The sequence below is a fragment of the Callorhinus ursinus genome, unplaced genomic scaffold, assembly GCF_003265705.2.
Source record: "Callorhinus ursinus isolate GAN/ISIS: 27379988/994484 unplaced genomic scaffold, GSC_fseal_2.0 scaffold21, whole genome shotgun sequence".
NCBI classification, from domain to species: Eukaryota; Metazoa; Chordata; class Mammalia; order Carnivora; family Otariidae; genus Callorhinus; species Callorhinus ursinus.
Window position 1 is genome coordinate 11,614,314 of NW_027397083.1, and position 15,778 is coordinate 11,630,091.

Below are 15,778 nucleotides of genomic sequence, written 5' to 3' on the forward strand. Positions count from 1 at the left end.
GTTCAATTTTGGTAGTTGATACATCTCAAGGAATGCACCCATTTCTTCCAGGTTATGTAATTTGCTGGCATAGAGTTGCTCATAAAATGTTCTTAAAATTGTTTGTATTTCTTTGGTGTTGGTTGTGATTTCTCCTCTTTCATTCATGATTTTGTTGATTTGGGTCATTTTTCTCTTTGATAAGTCTGGCCAGGGGTTTATCCATCTTGTTAATTCTTTCAAAGAACCAGCTCCGAGTTTCATTGATCTGTTCTACTGTTCTTTTGGTTTCTATTTCATTGATTTCTGCTCTGATCTTTATAATTTCTCTTCTCCTGCTGGGTTTAGGCTTTATTTGCTGTTCTTTCTCCAGCTCCTTTAGGTGTAGGGTTAGGTTATGTATTTGAGACCTTTCTTGTTTCTTGAGAAAGGCTTGTATTGTTATATACTTTCCTCTCAGGACTGCCATTGCTGTATCCTAAAGATTTTGAACAGTTGTGTTTTCATTTTCATTGGTTTCCATGAATTTTTTTAATTCTTCTTTAATTTCCTGGTTGACCCATTCATTCTTTAGTAGGATGCTCTTTAGCCTCCATGTATTTGAGTTCTTTCCGACTTTCCTCTTGTGATTGAGTTCTAGTTTCAAAGCATTGTGGTCTGAAAATATGCAGGGAATGATCCCAATCTTTTGGTACCGGTTGAGACCTGATTTGTGACCTAAGATGTGATCAATTCTGGAGAATGTTCCATGGGCACTAGAGAAGAATGTGTATTCTGTTGCTTTGGGATGGAATGTTCTGAATATGTCTATAAAGTCCATTTGGTCCAGTGTGTCATTTAAAGTCTTTATTTCCTTGTTAATCTTTTGCTTAGATGATCTGTCCATTTCAGTCAGGGGGGTGTTAAAGTCCCCCACTATTATTGTCTTGTTGTCAATGTGTTTCTTTGCTTTTGTTATTAATTGCCTTATATAATTGGCTGCTCCCATGTTAGGGGCATAGATATTTACAATTGTTAGATCTTCTTGTTGGATAGACCCTTTAAGGAGGATATAGTCTCCTTCTTCATATCATACAGGTGACTGTGACTGTATATTGTCTGTGTTCCTTTCTGTCCTATGCTGCTTTTAGGCTCTCTTTTTGCTTAGAGGACCTCTTTCAATATTTCTTGTAGGGCTGGTTTTGTGTTTGCAAATTCCTTTAGGTTTTGTTTGTCCTGGAAGCTTTTTATCTCTCCTTCTATTTTCAATGCTAGCCTAGCTGGATATAGTGTTCTTGGCTGCATATTTTTCTCGTTTAGTGCTCTGAAGATATCATGCCAGTCCTTTCTGGCCTGCCAGGTCTCTGTGGATAGGTCTGTTGCCAATCTAATGTTTCTACCATTGTAGATTACATATCTCTTCTCCCAAGCTGCTTTCAGGATTTTCTCTTTGTCTCTGAGACTCGTAAGTTTTACTATTAGATGTTGGGGTGTTGACCTATTTTTATAGATTTTGAGAGGGGTTCTCTGTGCCTCCTGGATTTTGATGCCTGTTTCCTTCCCCACATTAGGGAAGTTCTCTGCTATTATTTGCTCCAATATACCTTCTGCCCCTCTCTCTTTCTTCTTCTTCTGGGATCCCAATTATTCTAATGTTGTTTCGTCTTATCGTATCACTTATCTCTCGAATTCTGCCCTTGTGATCCTATAGTTGTTTATCTCTCTTTTTCTCAGCCTCTTTATTTTCCATCATTTGGTCTTCTATATCGCTGAGTCTCTCTTTTGCCTCTTTTATCCTAGCAGTTAGTGCCCCCATTTTTTATTGCACCTCATGAATAGCCTTTTTGATTTCGACTTGCTTAGATTTTAGTTCTTTTATTTCTCCAGAAAGGGTTTCTCTAATAACTTCCACGCTTTTTCAAGCCCAGCTAGTATCCTTAAAGTCATGATTCTGAACTGTAGGTCCGACATCGTACTAATGTCCGTATTGAGTAGGTCCCTGGCAGACGGTACTACCTCTTGTTCTTTTTGCTGAGGTGATTTTTTTTGTCTTGTCATTTTGTCCAGAGGAGAATAGATGAATGAGAAAACAAAATGCTAACCCTTTAACAATGTCCCCGGCAAATATACTCTATACAATTAGAAAAAACCTGAAACCAGGGGAAAAGAAAGGGAAAGAAAGAAAAACAAAAGAAAAAAAAAGATAAAAACAAACAAAAACAGAACAAAGCAAAAAAACCCAGAATATGATCAAATATGATCAGGCTAGTGCATAGATCAGTGACACACAGTAGATTTTGGGTGTATTTTCGTCTGTTAGAAGAAAGTGCCTTCTAAAATTTTAAAGGAAGAAAGACTTATATATGTACAAAATAAGGGTTGATACAACGAAGGGTTGGCAGATGACTGTAAAGATGAAAATTATAAAAGATTTTATAAAAGGAATTGATAAGATAAGAAGTTGTTTTTTAAAAAGAAAGAAGAAGATTTAAAAAGAAAAAGAAAAAAAAGAAAAAGAAAAAAAAAGGGAGAGAATGTGATCAGGCAGGAGAATATAACAAAGCCATACACTAGTGATTTAGGGTATATTTTGATCTGTTAGAAGAAATTGTATCTCAAAATTTTAAAGAGAGAACAACTTATATATATATATATGTATATATATATATATATATGCCAAAAATAAGGGTAACTACTATGAAGGGATAAAATATGACTCTAAAAATGAAAAATAAAAAATGTTTTTTTTTAAAAAGGGATTGATAAGATGTTGGTTGAAAAAGGGAAAAAGAAAAATTAAAAAAAAAAACAAACAGTTAAAAAAATTAACTTTGAAAAACTAATGAATTATGGTGAAAAAAGCCATGAATTCTATTGGCAGTATTCCCTAGCACTGGAGTTCTCCCGTTCTCCTTGATCGGTAAACTTGGTCTTGGCTTGCTGGCTGTTTGTGCTGATCTTCTGGGGGAGAGGCCTGTTGCCGTGGTTCCCAAATGTCTTTGCTAGAGGCTGAATTGCCCTGCCCTTGTGAGTCCGGGCTAAGCAAGCTGCTCCGGTTTGCTCTCAGGAGCTTTTGTTCCCTGAAAGCTCTCTGTGCAGCTTTGGAGGACCAAGGTGAAAATGGTGGCCTCCCAATCTCCACCCGGAGGAGCTGAGAACTCGGGGCCCTGCTCCTCAGTGTGCTCCCAGAGAAAAGCAGTCACTCCCGTCTCCCCGGTCTCCGGCCGCAGTCCGTGCTCACCCAGCCTGTGACCGAGCGTTTCTATGTCTGGCACCCGACCCCATGTGGAGTCTCCAAACCCAGCAGATCCCTGCGGTGCACTCCTGTGCCGCTCCTCCCAGGGGAGGAAGGGGAGTCTCCCCGGCTCTGCTGCTTGTTGGGTCCCTGCTGGAGGAGCAGTGGCCTGACTGGGCCGCAGATCACAGTTTATGGCAGCCCTGAGCCGAGAGCCCGCACCTCGGCTCCGTCTCTACAGCCGGCTTCCCCGCTCTGATCCCTGGGAGCTCTGCCGCACTCAGGCACCCCCGGTCTTTCTGTGACCCCAAGGGTCCTGAGACCACACTGTCCCGCGAGGGTTCCGCCCCCCGCTTAGCCACTGCAGCAACATCCCTCAGCGGAGCCGACTTCTTAAAAGTTCCGATTTTGTGCTCCGCGGCTCCACCACTCGCCAGAAGCGGCTGATGGAGGCCTCCTCCCCCGCCGTCTATCCTCCTGAATATCACCTCCGATTCACTTCTCTGCACATCCTACCTTCCGGAAAGTGGTCACTTTTCTGTTCAGAGTGTTGTTACTATTCTTATCTTTGATCTCCTGTTGAGTTCATAGGTGTTCAGAATGGTTTGATCCCTATTCAGCTGAATTCCTGAGACCAGACGAAATCCAGGTCTCCTACTCCTCCGCCATCTTGCCACACCTCCTGTGGATATGTTTTGTATAAAAAAAGAAAAAATAAATTTCTGTAATAGATATTGGAGTATTTTTAGTTTTAGATTTTGTGTCAGTTTTATCAAGTTGTATTTTTCAAGGAATTTGTCCACTTCAGTTGAAAATTTGTTGGAATATGTATGTTCAAAATATTTCCCCATTATGTCTGTAGAATCTGTAGTGTCTTCCATTTCTGATTTTTTTTTTAACATCCTAGCTAGGGGAATCACATTATTTTTCTTCTGTTTTCAAATAACTAACTTTTCTCTTTTTTCATTTTCTCTATTTTTTAAAATTTTCTTAGCTTGTAGAGTTTATGGTTTCTGTTATATTACTCCAAAGAGAATTTTACTTTGTTTGTCAAGAGATAACAACCTCAAGTTGCAGACATTCTCTGTCTCTTGGGTGGAACCTGGAATCTCTATATAACGTACCCTTAGCTGAGCTGTTTTGAGTCTACCTCATGCATGCATATTTCTGCAATCAGAATATAAAGAAAAAAATAGAGCACTCTCTTTGATTGTGTCCTTTCAGAGATTCTCCCCTTATTTTCAGTAGCTGTAATTGCCCCAAATTCTAGCCTCTTGTTCTATTTTTATATACATAATTAGAATTTCATAGGTTTTCTCTTGTATTGGAGTTTTAGCTTCCCCACACAGGGCTGACCATGGTCTTTCCTTAGGTTAGAAGCTGTTAAAAAACAAACAAACAAAAAGGAAGACTTGCCCTACCCCATTGTCCTTTTTCAATATCAAATTGTCTTAAAAAAAAAAAACTTTTTTTTAGGTAGTTGGTTAATCTGTTTTGCATTCTGTTCACAGTTTGTATTTGTTTTTGATGGAGAACTTACTTGCTTTTGATGGAGAAGTTCACTCCAAAATGAAATTTATGCCTTTTTCCTCTTGACATTTTCTGGAGGACTTCCTTACTGTCAGGAACAAAATATCCCCAGCTTGTCTTGTATTTTCCCCATCCCAGGTCAGGAACAGTCATTTTTCCAAAGAGCCCTAGATATTTTTATTGGAAAATGGTATTCACAAAACAAGACCTTGGTTCTATAATTATTCATGCTACTGGACTGTTACCACACATGAATATGTGTATATAAGAGTAAATGCATGCTTATTTTATATTCATTTCTATTTTTAAAAACACTTTTTTTCTTTTAAAGAGAAAGAGAGAGTACGGGGGCAGGGGGGACTGGGTGGAGAGAAGAGGAAGAGGGAGAGAGAGAATCCCAAGCAGGCTCCATGCCCAGTGCAGAGCCCAACATGGGCCTTGATTGTACGACCCTGAGATTATGACCTGAGAGGAAATCAAGAGTTGGACGCTCAACCAACTGAGCTACCCAGGCGCCCCTAAAAACATTTTGGTACTGACAGCAGATGCCACTGGGTTCATTCTCCAAAGTGGGAATGCTCCTTCTTAACCTGGGTTCATGGGCTCCTACAAATGGAAAGTGTTTGGGTCAAAGGGAAAGGAAATGAAAAGGAAGAAAAAAATGAAAATTGAAGGGAAAATGAGGCAAGAGTTAAGAAGCAGTAGAAAGAAGGTGGCAGCAAACTTTTCAGGGAGATTTCATTAAACCCTGATATAAAACAATTATTGCAATCTAAATACTTTATTACATCCCATAATGGTGATAAACACACTCTCTGATAAAGTGATGTGGAGCAAAAGTATCCTTAAAAATATGATTCAGAAGTGATCAAGGGACTGTTTTTCTCTATATCCAATAAAGATGTTCACTACAGTAAAGACTAAGAAATTTCCTCATTTTGTTAACTATCGCGATATGAGGTTTGGTGATTTCAACTGAGTTATAATCCAGACCAGCAAAATCACAGACCAGAACTCACAAGGAGCCACGGAATTCTGACTACTCATTAACTGGTAGTTCACACTGGCCCCTACTTCTACCTAAGAAATTTAGGTGCACTCAAGAATTACCTACAATACAGAATAGATATTTTGAAACAAAAGAAAGAGAAGGAAAAGCAGACTCCCCGCTGAGCAGGGAGCCTGACATGGGACTAAATCTCAGGACCCTGGGATCATGACCTGAGCCAAAGGGGGATGCCTAACTGACTGAGCCACCCAGGCGCCCATATAAATAAGCCTTTATTGTGCATTTGAGAAGGGGAATATTTTCCATTGATTTTATGTAACTGCTTAAAATCTGTGAGGTTACTTTAAAAGTGGAGAAGAAAAAAAAATTCCACCCTATTTTCAGGTGCTATATAGCTGCCCAATAGAACTCAAACATAGTTTTAATCCAAGGGATAAATGTCTGATAAGACAAACTATTTGCTCTTATCTGGAATATTATCTTTTCTAAGAAGACTTCTATTGCCTCCTAGGCAGTTAAGCAGCCTCTTCTTTGTAATCCCCTAGTACTTGTAAAAACCTTTATTGCAATAGCTAATATGTAGTGTTATGAGTGTTAGGAGAGTCTTTCAAAATGATTTAATGCTTTGATAGAATTTCTGATTAATTTGAAATGTTACTTCCTCCTGATTGGTTTCATTTGTTAAAAAGTCTTTAAAAGAAATATTCCTCAGAGAGGCTCATTAAGTTGTAACTTTAAACAAATTGTACATACTTAATTGTTTAGTTCCCCTAGGCATTGCGTCTGAGGTAACAACATCAAAATCATTTGACAGCACATATCATTTTTAAGTTTCAGTCCGAAAAAAAATATTGCCATGAATGGAGAAAAATACAAACACACACAAACCTTAAGGACCATTCCTGCATGTGTGATACACACACACATACAAGTTCAACTAATGTACACACCTTGAGAAAATAGCATATTAACATTCTTAGACTTTTCTGCCATTTGCATCCTAGGTAAAAACCAACTTTGTTCAACTAAATTTCTCTACCTACCTGATAACAAAGTTCACCCAGCTTTGAAAGTTTCATTATGTAGAGTGAAGAGCAAAGAGTAAGAGGTGTTTTAGGTAGGGCTGTAAAATCAGTTTATAAGGAGTGTTGTAAAGAGAAATCCAAAAGTAGCAATGGCATATAAGAGAAGCTTGATTGGCCAAAAAAAAAAAAAAAGAAAGAAAGAAGAAAAAAGACAAAAAAAAAAGAAAAGAAAGAAGAAAAAAAGATAATTTCAAGAAAGATGCAGTCTATGAACCATATATTTTCTCCACAGTGTTGAAGTATGAAACTTGAGTTAGAAAGTTTGTATCACTGAATTTGATTTAACTATGTGGTATTGCTGTAATTCTGGGTCATGTGGGCTCATACTGTTTCCTAATGTTTAATTTATGGCTTCTGCTGTGTTTATATGTTTATATTTATTAGTATGTTAAAATATCAATATGCACATTTATAAACTTATATATTCACATATTTACATATATTTATATAAACCTATATAAATATATATGTCACATGCTTTATGTCATCACTTAAATGGCAATTACTGGGCGCCTGGGTGGCTCAGTCATTAAGCATCTGCCTTCTGCTCAGGTCATGATCCCAGGGTCCTGGGATCAAGCCCCACATCAGGCTCCCTGGTCCATGGGAAGTCTGCTTCTCCCTCTCGCACTCCCCCTGCTTGTGTTCCCTCTCTCGCTGTGACTCTGTCAAATAAATAAATAAAATAAAAACTAACTAAATAAATGGCAATTACTTTAAGTTATTTTAATATTTCTGAAATCAGGATACGTTTGTGTTTTATTTGCAGATTGTTTTCCTTAGTTGTCCATAAAATGCTTTATTAGAGTATATAGAACATCCTAGATTTGATTAATACATAGACTTTATATGTAAAAAGTTGTTTTATTGAATTGATCAATTTAATCAATTTGATAATATTTTTCCCAATTGTTTAAGTTCACTTTCTAAGAATCAGTTAAATAATAAGAAAATATTAAAGAAACTGAAGTTAAATTTGGAGAAATACTTTATCGCTATATAAAGTAGGTGTTGAATATTAAGAGAAACATTTCTCTTTATGAAATTTCTGATGCTTGACAATTATCCTTCTTTTTTGTAATACTACAGATTTCAGATCAATGATACATTTCATTAAGAGGCAAAATTTTATATTAATATTAATTTACATTAAACAGTTTTTGAAAACTTTTTTAAAATATTTTATTTATTTATTTGAGAGAGAGAGCACATGAGAGGGGGGAGGGTCAGAGGGAGAAGCAGACTCCCTGCTGAGCAGGGAGCCCGATGCGGGACTCGATCCTGGAACTCCAGGATCATGACCTGAGCCAAAGGCAGATGCTTAAAGACTGAGACACCCAGGAGTCCCTTTGAAAACTATTTTTTTAAAGAGTTGTTCTTCAATCCATAAAATATCTAACTTTTAATACTGATTTTTTTAATGGTATTGAAAGATTAACACAAAGCCTTGATTTGAAAATTTTTCAGCACTGGGTGTTATATGCAAACAATGAATCATGGAACACTACATCAAAAACTAATGATGTAATGTATGGTGATTAACATAACATAATAATAAAAAAAATTTTTTCAGGTCAGAAATGAACACATACATAGAGACACACATACCAAACATACACAGAAACAAACACATATAGACAAATGTAAAACTTTCAATTTTAAAATTTAAACAAATGGAATTAAGGTGATTGCAAGATTCTTCTGAATTAGTAAATTACTTTTTTTTATCTTTGATTAAACTGCAGCATTTTTGCAAAAAATTAGTCCTTAATTATGTTTTGTCTTATGGAACATTCTTTTGGGGGAGTAAGAAGAGAGGACATGTTTAGGTATCTTTCTTGGTTTCAACAAATACTGTTGAGACTTGAATATCCTAAGTGTGGAGATAAGGTCCTATTAATCACAGATAGTTATAAATAGATAACCTCCCAGGGACTCATGAACAATTTACTAACCTTCCCTAATTCTAGATCATAAGCTAAAAATAAAAGATGGGGCATGGAGAATTTTACTTCAAAATTTATTCTGTCACTGAGTATGTAATTTATTTGTACTACCCCTCCACCAAAATAATCCCTATGTAGACAGATTTATGCTTTATTAAGAACTGATTTGACCACATTCAATATGAGATTCATAATTTGGAATGCATGAAAATATCTATGAAAAACTACTCCTTTTTTTTTATAGAAGGAGGGGAGAGGTAGAGGAAGAGAGTGAGAGAGAATCTTAACCAACTGAGCCACCCAGGCACCCAAGAGAGAGAGAATCTTAATCAGGCTCCACGCCCAGCACAGAACCTGATATGGGGCTCAATCTCACAACCCTGAGATCATGACCTGAGCTGAAATCAAGAGGCAGTTGCTTAACTGACTGAGCCACATAGGCACCCTATGAAAACTATTTTTTAATTAATATTTCAGCATTACTAAAGAACCCCTAGTACCAATATTTAATAAGCTTTCTAATAATTAATTTCCTTTACATACATTCACTCCCATTGTGTAAAATGCATCCTAAGTAGGGTTCTCTCTCCCTTAAACCACTCTAAAACTCTAAATATTTGATTTACTTTAAATGAGGCTTTGTACTGCATTGCTTTCACCTTGCATGAATAATCATCAAAGGCAATGGGAATTGTTAGAAAGATGCTGAGGAACATTTAATGGAATTTAGTTTTTGTGATAAATATAAGGATAAATTCCCTTCTAAGGAGGATTTCACAGTTGTTAATATGAGTGTTGGTGACTTAAATTATATATATATATATATATATATATATATATATATATATATAGCAACATATGTATATATGTCCCCTTGTTAGTGACTTAAAAATATAAATAGCTCATGAAATAAAAATATGTATGGATGTTTCTTTCTGAAGGATAAATATCCTTCATTGTCCTTAAATCAAATAAATATATGTATAAACAGAGTCTTAAACTTTTGGTAAAAGTTTCTAAAGTACATTAGAAAAAAGTCATTCAAGCAAGAAAAATCTAAAATAAACAACCTAACCTTACACCTAAAGGAGCTAGTAAAAGAACAAATAAAACCCAAAGCAGTGAAAGGAAGGAATTAAAGATTAGGGCAGAAATAAATGAAATGCAGACTTTAAAATCAAACAAACAATAGAACAGATCAATAAAACCAGAAGCTGTTTTTTTTGGAAAGATCAACAAAATTGATAAACCTTTAGCCACTCATTAAAAAAAAAAAAGACTCAAAATCAGAAAAGAAGGAGAAGTAACAGTCAAAACCTTAAAAATACAAAGAATTGTAAGACAATACTATGAAAAGTCACATGCCAACAAATTAGATAACCAGAAAAAAATGGATAAATTCCTAGAAATATAATCTTACAAAATGGAATCAGAAGAAATAGAAACTTGAATAGACTGATTACTAGCAATGAAATTGAATCAGTAATCAAAAAACTCCCAAACAAAAATCTAGGACCAGAGGGCTTCACAGGTGAATTCTACCAAACAATTAAAAAAAGAGTAAACACCTATTCTCAAACAGTTCAAAAAAAGGGGGGGGGAGAGAAAGGAAATTTTCCAAATTTATTCTATGAGACCAGCATCACCCTGATACCAAAACCAGACAAAGACACTACAGAAAAAAACTGTAGGACAATATCTCTGATGAACATAGATGCAAAAATCCTGAATATTAGCAAACCAAATCCAACCATACATTTAAAAAAGTCATTCCTCACTATCAAGTGGGATTTATTCCTGGAACGTAAGCACCCTTTCATTGATTGAAATCAAGCAGTGTGATACATCATACTAACAAGAGAAAATATTAAAAAAAAAACATATGGTCATTTCAGTAGACATAGAAAAAGCATTTGACAAAGTACAATATCCATTCATGATAAATATCCTCAACAAAGTAGGTTTACAGGGAATATACCTCAGCATAATAAAAGCTGTGTAAGAAAACCCCACAGGTAACATCATACTCAATGGTAAAAGTTAGAAAGCTTTTCCTCTAAGATCAGGAAAAAGACAAGAATGACCAGTCTATTGGAATAGATATAGTACTAGAAGTTCTAGCCACAGAAATCAGACAACAAAAAGAAATAAAAGTCATCCAAATTAGTAAGAAAGAAGTAAAACTGTCACTATTTGCAGATGATATGACACTATCTATATATAGAAAACTCTAAGGACTCCACCAAAAAACTAGTAGAACTGATAAATGAATTCAGTAAGGTTTCAGGATACAAAGTCAATATACAGAAATCCACTGCATTCTTATAAACTAATAATGAAGTAGCAGAAAGAGAAATTAAGAAAATAATCCCACTGCAATTGCACCAGAGGTACAAAAGGAATAAACTTAACCAAGGAGGTTAAGGATCTGCACTCTGAAAACTAAAATCTTGATGAAAGAAATTAAAAATGACACAAATGGAAATATATTCCATTTGTTTGGAAGAACCAATATTGTTAAAATGTTCATATGATCTGAAGCAATTCACAGATTTAATGCAATCCCAATCAAACTAACAATAACATTTTTAATAGAACTAGAATAATCCTAAACTTTGTATGGAAATACAAAAGACCCTGAATAGCCAAAGCAATCTTGAAAAAGAAGAACAAAACTGGAGTTATCTTAATCCCAGATTTAAAGATATACTACAGAGCTGTAGTAATCAAAATGTCTTGGTACTGGCACAAAATAGACACATATATCAATGAAATAAGATAGCCCAGAAATAAACCCACAGCCATCTGGTCAATTAATCTTTAACAAACGATGCAAGAATACACAACAGGGAAAAGACAGTCTTTTCAATAAATAGTGTTGGGAAAACTGGATAGCTACATGCAGAAGAATGAAACTGGGTCACTTTTTTACACCATACACAAAAATAAACATAAGACCTGAAACCATAAAAATCCTAAAACAGAGCAGAGACAGTAATTTCTCTGACATCAGCCATAGCAACATTTTTCTAGATATATCTCTTGAGACAAGGGAAACAAAAGTAAAAATAAACTATTGGGACTACATCAAAAGGCTTCTCCACAGCAAGGAAACAATAAACAAAAAAAAAGACAATCTCCTGCATGGGAGAAGACGTTTGCAAATCGCATATGGCATATCAAATGAAGGATTAGTATTCAAAATATATAAAGAACTTACACAACTCAAAACTTGGAAAGGTTTAAATCTTATACCCATATCCAATCTAGCCTATCCAATCCAGTCATTGACTAGCTCATCAACTTTCTCTCTTCAGTATTAAGCTGAATATATCCATCTCACACTGGCGGTCTGAATTGTATGCAATGTGTTTTTTTTTTTTTTGCTTTCTCCATCTTTCCATATCCTAACAGGAACCTCTAACCCCCTCCACATCAGTAACACAACTTTTATGCTTATAAAAATCTTACACATCCTTTAAGATTGATCTTATTTTCCTATGTAAAGAATTTCAGGATTACTCAAATTTGAAAATATCTTCCTGGTCTCTGAGATTCTCTATTATCACTCAATCATTAAAGCATTTGTCACATACTACCTTGCATGTTAGTTATATGTAGGTATATTTCAAATTCTCAACTTGTTTGTAAGCTCATTGAAGACCAAGACGTATTATTCATCTTTCTTTTCCCTAGATTAACTTTATTTTTAACAGACATTTAAGAAATATTTGAGAAAGCAAGTTTTTTAAAGAATCATGTCTAACTGAGTGATGTATTGGTATGCTGATGAGGCTTTTATTCCTCATAAGGTTTTGAGAGACAATACAGATTTTTAAAAAATTAAATATTAAAGCACTGGATCAATTATTGGATTCAGTGTAAGCAAAGCACCATTTAAAACACTCTGTATTTTAATTTGAAAATTGTTATGTTTATACCAAAAGTTTAAAATGCTGATTTATTCTAGAAATATCTTCCTGTATCATTGGTTTTTCAAATCTATAGAAACGCTTTCTTATAGTTGAGATGATATACAGTCAATGCCACATAGAAAACTACCCAAAGGGGCGGAGCAAGATGGCGGAGGAGTAGGAGACCTGGAATTCGTCTAGTTTCAGGAATTCAGCTGAATAGGGATCAAACCATTCTGAACACCTACGAACTCAACAGGAGATCGAAGAGGAGAGTAGCAACAACCCCCTGAACAGAGAAGTGACCACTTACTGGAAGGTAGGACGTGCAGAGAAGTGAATCCAAGGCGATATTTGGGAGGATAGACGGCGGGGGAGGGGGCCTCCTCAAGCCACTTCTGGCAAGTGATAGAGCCGCAGAGCACAAAATCGGACCTTTTAGAAGTCGGCTCCGCTGAGGGACGTCACTCCAGTGGCTAAGCGGGGGCAGAATCCTCCTGGGACAGTGTGGTCTCAGGACCCTTGGGGTCACAGAAAGACCGGGGGTGCCTGAGTGCAGCAGAGCTCCCAGGTATCGGAGCAGGGAAGCCGGCTGCAGAGACGGAGCCAAGGCGCGGGCTCTCAGCTCGGGGTGGCCATAAACTGTGATCCGCGGCCCAGTCGGGCCACTGCTCCTCCAGCAGGGACCCAACAAGCGGCAGAGCCGGGGAGACTCCCCTTCCTCCCCCGGGAGGATCGGCGCGGGAGCACACTGGAGGGATCTGCTGGGTTTGGAGACTACACACAGGGTCGGGTGCCAGAGATAGCAACGCTCGGTCACAGGCCGGGTGAGCACGGAGTGCAGCTGGAGACCGGGGAGACGGGAGTGACTGCTTTTCTCTGGGGGCACACTGAGGAGCGAGGCCCCGAGTTCTCAGCTCCTCCGGGTGGAGACTGGGAGGCCACCATTTTTGCCCTAGTCCTCCAAAGCTGTGCCGAGATCTTGCAGGGAACAAAAGCTCCTGAGAGCAAACCCCAGCAGCTTGCTTAGCCCTGACCGACAAAGGCGGGGCAATTCCGCCTCCAGCAAAGACATTTAAAAACCACAGCAACAGACCCCTCCCCCAGAAGATCAGCACGAACAGCCAGCAAGCCAAGACCAAGATTACCAATCAAGGAGAACGGGAGAACTCCAGCGCTAGGGGAATACTGCACATAGAATTCTTGGCTTTTTTTTTACCATGATTCATTAGTTCATCAAAGTTAATTTTTTAACTGTTTTTTTTAATTTTTCTTTTTCCCTTTTTCAACCAACATCTTATCAATCCCTTTTTTAAAAAAAACATTTTTTATTTTTCATTTTTAGAGTCATATTTTATCCTGTCAGAGTAGTTACCCTTATTTTGGCATATATATATAAGTTGTTCCCTCCTTAAAATTTTGAGATTCAGTTTCTTCTAACAGATCAGAATATACCCTAAATCACTAGTGTATGGCTTTGTTCTAGTCTCCTGCCTGATCACATTCTCTCCCTTTAGTCTTTTCTTTTTTTTATCTTCTTTCTTTTTACAAACAACTACTTATCAATTCCTCTCATAAAATCTTTTATAATTTTCATCTTTACAGTCATCTTCCATCCCTTGTATCAACCCTTATTTTGTACATATATGTCATTCTTCCTTTAAAATTTTAGGAGGCACTTTTTCTAACAGACCAATATACACCCAAAATCTAGTGTATAGCACTGATCTATGCACTAGCCTCATCATATTTGATCATATTCTGCTTTTTTTGTATTGTTCTGTTTTTGTTTTTATATTTTTATTTTTTTCTCTTTCTTTTTTCTTTCTTTCCCTTTCTTTTCCCCTGGTTTCAGGTCTTTTCTGATTTGTATAGAGTATATTTGCTGGGGACATTGTTAACCTGTTAGCATTTTGTTCTCTCATTCATCTCTTCTCCTCTGGACAAAATGACAAGAAGAAAAATATCACCTCAGCAAAAAGAACAAGAGGTAGTACGGTGAGCCAGGGACCTACTCAATACGGACATTAGTACAATGTTGGACCTAGAGTTCAGAATCATGACTTTAAAGATAATAGCTGGGCTTGAAAAAGCATGGAAGTTATTAGAGAAACCCTTTCTGGAGAAATAAAAGAACTAAAATCTAACCAAGTCGAAATCAAAAAGGCTATTCATGAGGTGCAATCAAAAATGGGGGCACTAACTGCTAGGATAAATGAGGCAGAAGAGAGAATCACTGATATAGAAGACCAAATGATGGAAAATAAAGAGGCTGAGAAAAAGAGAGATAAACAACTACAGGATCACGAGGGCAGAATTCGAGAGACAAGTGATAAGATAAGACGAAACAACATTAGAATAATTGGGATCCCAGAAGAAGAAGAAGAGAGAGAGAGGGGCAGAAGATATATTGGAGCAAATAATAGCAGAGAACATCCCTAATGTGGGGAAGGAAACAGGCATCAAAATCCAGGAGGCACAGAGAAACCCTCTCAAAATCAATAAAAATAGGTCAACACCCCGACATCTAATAGTAAAACTTACGAGTCTCAGAGACAAAGAGAAAATCCTGAAAGCAGCTCGGGAGGTATGTAACCTACAATGGTAGAAACATTAGATTGGCAACAAACTTATCCACAGAGACCTAGCAGGCCAGAAAGGACCGGCATGATATCTTCAGAGCACTAAGCGAGAAAAATATGCAGTCAAGAATACTATACCCAGCTAGGCTGTCATTGAAAATTGAAGGAGAGATAAAAAGCTTCCAGGATAAACAAAAACTAAAGGAATTTGCAAATACGAAACCAGCCCTACAAGAACTATTAAAAGGGTTCCTCAAGCAGTGGTGACAGTGGACATCCCTGCCGCATTCCTGACCTTAGGGGAAAAGCTCTCAGCCTTTCCCCATTGAGAATGATATTTGCTGTAGGTTTTTCATAGATGGCTTTTATGATATTGAGGTATGTACCCTCTATCCCTATACTGTGAAGAGTTTTGATCAAGAAACGATGCTGTACTTTATCAAATGCTTTTTCTGCATCTATTGAGAGGATCATAGGATTCTTGTTCTTTCTTTTGTTAATGTATTGTATCACGTTGAT